Raw genomic sequence first — 10,000 nt, 5'->3', positions numbered from 1 at the left:
CCCCTACGCTGGACTACAGCGCCTTTAAACCAGTCATAAAACCCCTACGCTGGACTACAGCGCCTTTAAACCAGTCATAAAACCCCTACGCTGGACTACAGCGCCTTTAAACCAGTCATAAACCCCCTACGCTGGACTACAGCGCCTTTAAACCAGTCATAAACCCCCTACGCTGGACTACAGCGCCTTTAAACCAGTCATAAAACCCCTACGCTGGACTACAGCGCCTTTAAACCAGTCATAAAACCCCTACGCTGGACTACAGCGCCTTTAAACCAGTCATAAAACCCCTACGCTGGACTACAGCGCCTTTAAACCAGTCATAAAACCCCTACGCTGTACTACAGCGCCTTTAAACCAGTCATAAAACCCCTACGCTGGACTACAGCGCCTTAAACCAGTCATAAAACCCCTACGCTGGACTACAGCGCCTTTAAACCAGTCATAAAACCCCTACGCTGGACTACAGCGCCTTTAAACCTCAGTCATAAAACCCCTACGCTGGACTACAGCGCCTTTAAACCAGTCATAAAACCCCTACGCTGGACTACAGCGCCTTTAAACCAGTCATAAAACCCCTACGCTGGACTACAGCGCCTTTAAACCAGTCATAAAACCCCTACGCTGGACTACAGCGCCTTTAAACCAGTCATAAAACCCCCTACGCTGGACTACAGCGCCTTTAAACCAGTCATAAAACCCCTACGCTGGACTACAGCGCCTTTAAACCAGTCATAAAACCCCCTACGCTGGACTACAGCGCCTTTAAACCAGTCATAAAACCCCTACGCTGGACTACAGCGCCTTTAAACCAGTCATAAAACCCCATACGCTGTACTACAGCGCCTTTAAACCAGTCATAAAACCCCTACGCTGGACTACAGCGCCTTTAAACCAGTCATAAAACCCCTACGCTGGACTACAGCGCCTTTTAAGCTCAGTCATAAAACCCCTACGCTGGACTACAGCGCCTTTAAAACCAGTCATAAAACCCCCTACGCTGGACTACAGCGCTTTAAACCAGTCATAAAACCCCTACGCTGGACTACAGCGCCTTTAAACCAGTCATAAAACCCCACGCTGGACTACAGCGCCTTTAAACCAGTCATAAAACCCCTACGCTGGACTACAGCGCCTTTAAACCAGTCATAAAACCCCTACGCTGGACTACAGCGCCTTTAAACCAGTCATAAAACCCCTACGGCTGGACTACAGCGCCTTTAAACCAGTCATAAAACCCCCTACGCTGGACTACAGCGCCTTTAAACCAGTCATAAAACCCCCTACGCTGGACTACAGCGCCTTTAAACCAGTCATAAAACCCCTACGCTGGACTACAGCGCCTTTAAACCAGTCATAAAACCCCTACGCTGGACTACAGCGCCTTTAAACCAGTCATAAAAACCCCTACGCTGGACTACAGCGCCTTTAAACCAGTCATAAAACCCCTACGCTGGACTACAGCGCCTTTAAACCAGTCATAAACCCCTACGCTGGACTACAGCGCCTTTAAACCAGTCATAAAACCCCTACGCTGGACTACAGCGCCTTTAAACCAGTCATAAAACCCCTACGCTGGACTACAGCGCCTTTAAACCAGTCATAAAACCCCTACGCTGGACTACAGCGCCTTTAAACCAGTCATAAAACCCCTACGCTGGACTACAGCGCCTTTAAAACCAGTCATAAAACCCCTACGCTGGACTACAGCGCCTTTAAACCAGTCATAAAACCCCTACGCTGGACTACAGCGCCTTTAAACCAGTCATAAAACCCCTACGCTGGACTACAGCGCCTTTAAACCAGTCATAAAACCCCCTACGCTGGACTACAGCGCCTTTAAACCAGTCATAAAACCCCTACGCTGGACTACAGCGCCTTTAAACCAGTCATAAAACCCCTACGCTGGACTACAGCGCCTTTAAACCAGTCATAAAACCCTACGCTGGACTACAGCGCCTTTAAACCAGTCATAAAACCCCTACGCTGGACTACAGCGCCTTTAAACCAGTCATAAAACCCCTACGCTGGACTACAGCGCCTTTAAACCAGTCATAAAACCCCTACGCTGGACTACAGCGCCTTTAAACCAGTCATAAAACCCCTACGCTGGACTACAGCGCCTTTAAACCAGTCATAAAACCCCTACGCTGGACTACAGCGCCTTTAAACCAGTCATAAAACCCCTACGCTGGACTACAGCGCCTTTAAACCAGTCATAAAACCCCTACGCTGGACTACAGCGCCTTTAAACCAGTCATAAAACCCCTACGCTGGACTACAGCGCCTTTAAACCAGTCATAAAACCCCTACGCTGGACTACAGCGCCTTTAAACCAGTCATAAAACCCCTCACGCTGGACTACAGCGCCTTTAAACCAGTCATAAAACCCCTACGCTGGACTACAGCGCCTTTAAACCAGTCATAAAACCCCTACGCTGGACTACAGCGCCTTTAAACCAGTCATAAAACCCCTACGCTGGACTACAGCGCCTTTAAACCAGTCATAAAACCCCTCACGCTGGACTACAGCGCCTTTAAACCAGTCATAAAACCCCTACGCTGGACTACAGCGCCTTTAAACCAGTCATAAAACCCCTACGCTGGACTACAGCGCCTTTAAACCAGTCATAAAACCCCTCACGCTGGACTACAGCGCCTTTAAACCAGTCATAAAACCCCTACGCTGGACTACAGCGCCTTTAAACCAGTCATAAAACCCCTACGCTGGACTACAGCGCCTTTAAACCAGTCATAAAACCCCTACGCTGGACTACAGCGCCTTTAAACCAGTCATAAAACCCCTACGCTGGACTACAGCGCCTTTAAACCAGTCATAAAACCCCTACGCTGGACTACAGCGCCTTTAAACCAGTCATAAAACCCCTACGCTGGACTACAGCGCCTTTAAACCAGTCATAAAACCCCCTACGCTGGACTACAGCGCCTTTAAACCAGTCATAAAACCCCTACGCTGGACTACAGCGCCTTTAAACCAGTCATAAACCCCTACGCTGGACTACAGCGCCTTTAAACCAGTCATAAAACCCCTACGCTGGACTACAGCGCCTTTAAACCAGTCATAAAACCCCTACGCTGGACTACAGCGCCTTTAAACCAGTCATAAAACCCCTACGCTGGACTACAGCGCCTTTAAACCAGTCATAAAACCCCCTACGCTGGACTACAGCGCCTTTAAACCAGTCATAAAACCCCTACGCTGGACTACAGCGCCTTTAAACCAGTCATAAAACCCCTACGCTGGACTACAGCGCCTTTAAACCAGTCATAAAACCCCTACGCTGGACTACAGCGCCTTTAAACCAGTCATAAAACCCCCTACGCTGGACTACAGCGCCTTTAAACCAGTCATAAAACCCCTACGCTGGACTACAGCGCCTTTAAACCAGTCATAAAACCCCCTACGCTGGACTACAGCGCCTTTAAACCAGTCATAAAACCCCTACGCTGGACTACAGCGCCTTTAAACCAGTCATAAAACCCCTACGCTGGACTACAGCGCCTTTAAACCAGTCATAAAACCCCCTACGCTGGACTACAGCGCCTTTAAACTCAGTCATAAAACCCCTACGCTGGACTACAGCGCCTTTAAACCAGTCATAAAACCCCTACGCTGGACTACAGCGCCTTTAAACCAGTCATAAAACCCCTACGCTGGACTACAGCGCCTTTAAACCAGTCATAAAACCCCACGCTGGACTACAGCGCCTTTAAACCAGTCATAAAACCCCTACGCTGGACTACAGCGCCTTTAAACCAGTCATAAAACCCCTACGCTGGACTACAGCGCCTTTAAACCAGTCATAAAACCCCTACGCTGGACTACAGCGCCTTTAAACCAGTCATAAAACCCCTACGCTGGACTACAGCGCCTTTAAACCAGTCATAAAACCCCTACGCTGGACTACAGCGCCTTTAAACCAGTCATAAAACCCCGACGCTGGACTACAGCGCCTTTAAACCAGTCATAAAACCCCTTCGCTGGACTACAGCGCCTTTAAACCAGTCATAAAACCCCTACGCTGGACTACAGCGCCTTTAAACCAGTCATAAAACCCCTACGCTGGACTACAGCGCCTTTAAACCAGTCATAAAACCCCTACGCTGGACTACAGCGCCTTTAAACCAGTCATAAAACCCCTACGCTGGACTACAGCGCCTTTAAACCAGTCATAAAACCCCCACGCTGGACTACAGCGCCTTTAAACCAGTCATAAAACCCCTCGCTGGACTACAGCGCCTTTAAACCAGTCATAAAACCCCCTACGCTGGACTACAGCGCCTTTAAACCAGTCATAAAACCCCTACGCTGGACTACAGCGCCTTTAAACCAGTCATAAAACCCCCTACGCTGGACTACAGCGCCTTTAAACCAGTCATAAAACCCCTACGCTGGACTACAGCGCCTTTAAACCAGTCATAAAACCCCTCCGCTGGACTACAGCGCCTTTAAACCAGTCATAAAACCCCTACGCTGTACTACAGCGCCTTTAAACCAGTCATAAAACCCCTACGCTGTACTACAGCGCCTTTAAACCAGTCATAAAACCCCTACGCTGGACTACAGCGCCTTTAAACCAGTCATAAAACCCCTACGCTGGACTACAGCGCCTTTAAACCAGTCATAAAACCCCCTACGCTGGACTACAGCGCCTTTAAACCAGTCATAAAACCCCTACGCTGGACTACAGCGCCTTTAAACCAGTCATAAAACCCCTACGCTGGACTACAGCGCCTTTAAACCAGTCATAAAACCCCTACGCTGGACTACAGCGCCTTTAAACCAGTCATAAAACCCCTACGCTGGACTACAGCGCCTTTTAAACCAGTCATAAAACCCCTCACGCTGGACTACAGCGCCTTTAAACTCAGTCATAAAACCCCTACGCTGGACTACAGCGCCTTTAAACCAGTCATAAAACCCCTACGCTGGACTACAGCGCCTTTAAACCAGTCATAAAACCCCTACGCTGGACTACAGCGCCTTTAAACCAGTCATTGGACATTTGAGAAGCTGGAAAAGCTGTTGTTTCTCTCCAGTGGGACCTGGTGATATGGCTCCTCCTCTTCCCCCCTCCACTACCTCCCCCCTCCCCTCCACTACCTCCCCCCTCCCCTCCACTACCTCCCCCCTAGTCAGACCCCCTCCTCTTCCCCCCTCCACTACCTCCCCCCTCCCCTCCACTACCTCCCCCCTAGTCAGACCCAGGCCTGCTGGGCTGGGGTTAAAGGGTTCACGGAGGGGGAACCACATCTGGCAGTACATCCTAAACACCTGCCTCTACCTGGTCCCTCTATCAGCTGGCCGAGGGGTGTCTGTCTGTCTGTGTGTGTGTGTGTGTGTTTGTGTGTGTGTGTTTGTGTGTGTGTGTGTGTGCTGTGTGTGTGTGTGTGTGTGTGTGTGTGTGTGTCTGTGTGTGTCTGTGTGTGTCTGTGTTTATGTGTGTGTGTGTGTGTGTGTGTGTGTGTGTGTGTGTGTGTGTGTGTGTGGACCGTTTTAGGATCCTGGCCAGTGTGTGTCAGGTGAGAGCTGAACTTTCCCAGCATCTCAGACTAAACTCAGACTAATCCCATGATGTGGCATTAGAGGCTCCTGCTACAGGGGAGATTATAAAGGCTGTGTCCCAAATGGAACCCTGTTCCCTATGGACCCTGGTCTAAAGTAGTGCACTATGTAGGGAATAGGGTGCCATTTGGGAGGCATTCACAGAGGAAGAGTTAGGGGGACTGCTGCTGCGCTCAGTAGGGCTTTTAGTGTTACTGAGGACAGATTGTAACTGAGGACAGATTGTTAGTGATGACAGATGGTTAGTGATGTCAGATTGTTAGTGATGACAGATTGTTAGTGATGACAGATTGTTAGTGATGACAGATTATTAGTGATGGCTGATTGTTAGTGATGACTGATTGTTAGTGATGACAGATTGTTAGTGATGACTGATTGTTAGTGATGACTGATTGTTAGTGATGGCTGATTGTTAGTGATGACCGATAGTTAGTGATGGCTGTTTGTTAGTGATGACAGATTGTTAGTGATGACAGATTGTTAGTGATGACAGATGGTTAGTGATGACTGATTGTTAGTGATGACTGATTATTAGTGATGGCTGATTGTTAGTGAGGACAGATTGTTAGGTGATGGCTGATTGTTAGTTATGACAGATGGTTAGTGATGACAGATTGTTAGTGATGACTGATTGTTAGTGATGACAGCTTGTTAGTGATGACAGATTGTTAGTGATGACAGATTATTAGTGATGGCTGATTGTTAGTGAGGACAGATTGTTAGTGATGACTGATTGTTAGTGATGACTGATGGTTAGTGATGACAGATTGTTAGTGATGACTGATTGTTAGTGATGACAGCTTGTTAGTGATGACAGATTGTTAGTGATGACTGATTGTTAGTGATGGCTGATTGTTAGTGATGACAGATTGTTAGTGATGACTGATTGTTAGTGATGACTGATTGTTAGTGATGACAGATTGTTAGTGATGACAGATTGTTAGTGATGTTCTGTTCTGTTCCCTAAAGACTGCTGGAGGTTTGACATGTTGTGTGTGTGTCTATGTTAGACTGTTTTAGACAATCTATTTCAGATCTAAACGTTTCGTTTTCTGTAGATTTGTTGGTTGTTTAGTTGATTTTTAGAGGGGCAGTGAACTGAAATCTAAGCTCTCCAGCTCATTAAAGCCCCCAGTGTTTTTGATTGTATTTTTAAATCATCACTGTATGTCTAATAAATCACTGTGTTTATTTCATGAAGAAAAACTCCAAATATATTTTGTATCATTTATTTCGCTGAGCCTCCTTTTGCCATTGGAATGCTCAGTCTGATTGTGTGGGCGTGTTGATACAGACTGTAATATATTTACATACACAGCCCTGATTGGTGGATAGGATCCTCTAGACTCTCTAGAGCCTGCCCCTCTTACCCCTTCAAAGTAGGAGACATATGCAATAATTTGATCAGATCGTGACGTCATGCTGTGCGCCAAAAACTATATCCCACCTGAAAAGCTCTTACACTGAAACGGCATTATCAAAATGTTCATAATTTCAGTGTTATTTCATCCTCATAGTGTGGAAATAGCAATAACAAAACAGGGAAATCACGTTTTTGACTGCACTGCCCCTTTAATAATAACTAATTATAATATTGTGTCCTCTGGCAGCTGAGAGAGGCCTGCTTCCCAGAGTGTAACGTCCCATTAAAGATGAGCCTCAGACGCAGCCTGGGCCTGGAGTAGGTGAGCAGACTGGGAGGCAGTGAGGCATCTGGGCATGGGCACAACTCCAGTCCCTGGTCTGACACGGGCCTACAGGCCTGGCTCTGTGACTGGCATACTGATGAGCTAGAGATCAGGGGAGGGACAGAGGGTGTGTGTGTGTGTGTGTGTACGTGCATTTGTGCCCTGTGTGTGCATGCATGCGGTGTATGTGTGTCTATGTGGGTGTGTGTGTGTGTGTGTGTGTGTGCAGACAAACAGACAGGCAGGAGCCAGTAAAGGCCACCACACATGACTAGAGAGTAGTGGCAGGCAGCAGATTCCATGGTAACTCTCCCTGGACAATAAATATCTGTTCTATTGTCTCCCTCCTCTAGCTCCACAGTGTCCCTGGGTTCTATTGTCTCCCTCCTCTAGCTCCACAGTGTCCCTGGGTTCTATTGTCTCCCTCCTCTAGCTCCACAGTGTCCCTGGGTTCTATTGTCTCCCTCCTCTAGCTCCACAGTGTCCTGGGTTCTATTGTCTCCCTCCTCTAGCTCCACAGTGTCCCTGGGTTCTATTGTCTCCCTCCTCTAGCTCCACAGTGTCCCTGGGTTCTATTGTCTCCCCTCCTCTAGCTCCACAGTGTCCCTGGGTTCTATTGTCTCCCTCCTCTAGCTCCACAGTGTCCCTGGGTGCTATTGTCTCCCTCCTCTAGCTCCACAGTGTCCCTGGGTTCTATTGTCTCCCTCCTCTAGCTCCACAGTGTCCCTGGGTTCTATTGTCTCCCTCCTCTAGCTCCACAGTGTCCCTGGGTGCTATTGTCTCCCTCCTCTAGCTCCACAGTGTCCCTGGGTTCTATTGTCTCCCTCCTCTAGCTACACAGTGTCCCTGGGTTCTATTGTCTCCTTCCTCTAGCTCCACAGTGTCCCTGGGTTCTATTGTCTCCCTCCTCTAGCTCCACAGTGTCCCTGGGTTCTATTGTCTCCCTCCTCTAGCTCCACAGTGTCCCTGGGTTATATTGTCTCCCTCCTCTAGCTCCACAGTGTCCCTGGGTTCTATTGTCTCCCTACACTCCTCTAGCTCCACAGTGTCCCTGGGTTCTATTGTCTCCCTCCTCTAGCTCCACAGTGTCCCTGGGTTCTATTGTCTCCCTCCTCTAGCTCCACAGTGTCCCTGGGTTCTATTGTCTCCCTCCTCTAGCTCCACAGTGTCCCTGGGTTCTATTGTCTCCCTCCTCTAGCTCCACAGTGTCCCTGGGTTCTATTGTCTCCCTCCTCTAGCTCCACAGTGTCCCTGGGTTCTATTGTCTCCCTCCTCTAGCTCCACAGTGTCCCTGGGTTCTATTGTCTCCCTCCTCTAGCTCCACAGTGTCCCTGGGTTCTATTGTCTCCCTCCTCTAGCTCCACAGTGTCCCTGGGTTCTATTGTCTCCCTCCTGGGTTCGTCCCAAATGGCACCTTAATCCCTATGTAGTGCACTACATTTGACCACAGCCCCGGACGGCAGACTCGGATAAGACAAAGGGAGGAGGGGTGTGTCTCTTTGTTAACAATAGCTGGTGCGCCATCTTTAACGTTAAGGAAGTCTCAAGTTTCTGCTCCCCTGAGGTAGAGTACCTCATGATAAGCTGCAGACCACAGTATTTACCAAGAGAGTTTTCATCTAGATTTTTCATAGCTGTCTATTTACCACCACAAAACCGATGCTGGCACTAAGACAGCACTCAACGAGCTGAATAGGGCCATAAGTAATCAAGAAAATGTACATTCAGAGGCGGTGTTTCTCGTGGCCGGTGATTTTAATACAGGGAAACTGAAATCGGTTTTGCCAAATTTTTACCAGCATGTCAACTGTGCAACTAGAGGCAACAAAACATCAGAATCACCTTTACTCCGAAACGCATACAAGGCTCTCCCTTGCCTTCCCTTTGGCAAATCAGACCAGAACTCTATCCTCCTGCTTCCTGCTTACAAGCGAAACAGGACTGTTTCTCTAGGACAGATCGTAATATGTTCCCGGGATTCATTCGATGACATTGAGCAGTTTACCACATCAGTCACAGGCTTCATTAATAAGTGCATCGACGACGTCGGCCCTACAGTGACCGTACCGTACATATCCCAACCAGAAGCCCTGGATTACAGGCAACATCCGCACTGAGCTAAAGGCTAGAGCTGCCGCTTGCAAGGAGCGGGACACTAATCCGGACGCTTTATAGTTTGTCATTTTGTATTTTATCTTTAACTCTGCGTTGTTGGAAAAGGACCCGTCAGGAAGCATTTCACTGTTAGTCTACACCTGTTGGTTTATGAAGCATGTGACAAATAACATAGTATTTTCTGGAAGGAACAGGGTGTCATTTGGGCCGCAGTCTGTCCCTCCAGCCTCCTCAGATCCTCCAGACCAGGCCCATTCCTTTAATCACCACAGCTAGGCTGGAGGCATAGAGAAGGCCTGTGTCTGCCATGACTCCTCCACAGCTAGGCTGGAGGCATAGAGAAGGCCTGTGTCTGCCATGACTCCTCCACAGCTAGGCTGGAGGCATAGAGAAGGCCTGTGTCTGCCATGACTCCTCCACAGCTAGGCTGGAGGCATAGAGAAGGCCTGTGTCTGCCATGACTCCTCCACAGCTAGGCTGGAGGCATAGAGAAGGCCTGTGTCTGCCATGACTCCTCCACAGCTAGGCTGGAGGCATAGAGAAGGCCTGTGTCTGCCATGACTCCTCCACAGCTAGGCTGGAGGCATAGAGAAGGCCTGTGTCTGCCATG

This window comes from Coregonus clupeaformis, unplaced genomic scaffold (genome assembly GCF_020615455.1).
Source record: "Coregonus clupeaformis isolate EN_2021a unplaced genomic scaffold, ASM2061545v1 scaf1712, whole genome shotgun sequence".
In the NCBI taxonomy this organism is placed as follows: Eukaryota; Metazoa; Chordata; class Actinopteri; order Salmoniformes; family Salmonidae; genus Coregonus; species Coregonus clupeaformis.
This window is presented reverse-complemented; position numbering follows the sequence as displayed.